The sequence below is a fragment of the Ailuropoda melanoleuca genome, chromosome 12, assembly GCF_002007445.2.
Source record: "Ailuropoda melanoleuca isolate Jingjing chromosome 12, ASM200744v2, whole genome shotgun sequence".
NCBI classification, from domain to species: domain Eukaryota; kingdom Metazoa; phylum Chordata; class Mammalia; order Carnivora; family Ursidae; genus Ailuropoda; species Ailuropoda melanoleuca.
Window position 1 is genome coordinate 62,987,892 of NC_048229.1, and position 2,150 is coordinate 62,990,041.

A 2,150-nucleotide genomic window follows, 5' to 3' on the forward strand; every position below is an offset into this window, starting at 1 on the left:
CCTTCGCCGTCTCTGCCTCCCGCGCGCCGCCCGCAGGGGGCGCCACCACCTCACTGCGCACGCGTCGCCAGTCCGCCTGGGAGTACGCGACCACAGCCCACAGCCAGAACCCGGACCGAGGCGGTTCTTTTCCCCATACTGCATCCCTGCTGGTCTGCCAGTCCGTGACTTTGTACGTGCGGTAATCGTGGGGCACTCAGGCTCTGGAATCCGGCAGATTTGGTTTTAAACCACTTACTATTTATGAAATCTGCCCTTAACCTCTAAAATCCTCTGTTTGTTCATCTGTGCAGTGGGGATAAATGGGTCTCCATCACCCGCTCCTATTAGCCTGAAGTGAGATTTTGAATACACACAGAGCCAGACTCACAAAAAAATCCTGTGTGGATAATACCTTTCATTATTATGGTCATTACTGTTCACTCATTTCTTCTATCGTCTCATGCAACAAGCCCACGCGAGGTCCTGTTTCAAACCACAAAGTTAGCTGCTCCTAGCTCAGATACAAAGACAAATAAGTCCACGGCCCTGTTCTTGAGAAGTTCACAGTCTCCAGAGGGGAGGGGGACAGTAAGTAAGGACAATGTGGCCCTCCTATAAATAGAGGGAAGCTGGGGTCCAGACAGGTGCACAGAGGAACTCTACCCACTCCCCTTCTTCCCTCTCCAGGAATGTTTCACATCCTGTTGGCGAGGAAGCATGTTTTAAGCAGAAGGAACAGCAGGTGTCATTCCTGGGAGGCAAGCAGGCCTGGTAGGATGGAGGGTCTAAAGGAAGTTTGGTGGGCTGGGGAGTTAGGTGAAGGGTAGGACATGGTCAGAGGAAGCTTGAGAGACAGCAGAGTCAGGGGGGCTAGGTTGTGAGGCCCTTGAATATAAAAAGCAAGAAGGAATGTAAAGCCCTCTACTTTCTGTAAAGAGCCACTTTTCAGGAAGAGGATGGTTGCCTTGTGGGGATGGGTGCCAAGGAAGAGAGTTACCCCAAAAGAAAGTGGGAGAGACTAGAAGCCAGAAGAGCAGTAGGGAAGGAAATGAGGATTCTTTCCCTTCTCTCTCCCAGACCCTACAGGTACCTTCAGGTTAATATTGCCTGAAATAAGATGAAAATGAGCACAGATCCCTGCCCCCAAGGCACCCTGGGATGCGGATTGGAGGAGGGACAGTTTGATGGTAATGATGCAGTAAGATGATGGATACAATTCCCCTGGGTGCTGTCCCCAGGATCAGGGAGGGGCACACCCTCTTATAACTTCCCTGGTCCCTACCCAGCACCCATGGAATACAATTGATGGGAAACAAAGGCATGAGGCTCTCCCAGCACATCATGTGCTTATGCTGTTACATTTCCTTCTCCAGTGGGACAGGTGAAATATAAGGGATAATAAAATACACCCAGGGAATGTGAGAAGGTCAAAAGGCAACAGGTGAGAGTTCACTGCTTAGCTTCTCATGCTCTGTGCGGTCATGGACTGCATGAAAGAAAACACATCTCAAATTTGGTGGGGGAAGTCATAATGCCTATGAAGAAATGTATGAATTTGACAAAGGTTTGTGTTAGTGGTGTCTGTAAAAAGATACCGCACAGCATTAGTTTCCTAGAACTGCTGTAACAAATTACCACAAACTAGGTGCCTTAAAACTATAGCTATGTAGGGGCACCGGGCTGGCTCAGTCGGTAGAGCATGCAACTCTTGATCTCGGGGTTGTGAGTTCGAGCCCTACGTTGGGTGTAGAGATTACTTAAAAATAAAATTTGTAAGAAAAAAATTTCTTATATTAAAAAAAAATCCTACAGAAATGTATTATCTCACATTAAAGCTCAAAGTCTGAAATCAAAGTGTGGGCAGTATATTCCGTCTGCAGCCTGAAGGGAAGACTCCTCAGCCTTTCTAGCTTCTGGCAGTTGGCTGGCAATGTTCGGCTTACAGCTGCAACACTTCAATCTCCGCTTCCATCGTCACATGGTATTCTTCTCTCACGTCTCTGTCTGGATCTCTTCTCATAAAGACACCAGTCACATTGGATCAGGACTCACGCTAAGGACCTCATCTTAACTTGATCTCACCTGCAAAAACCCTATTTCCAAATACTATCACATTCACAGGTTCTAGAGGTTAGGACTTCAGCAACTTTGTGTGTGTGTTGGGGGGA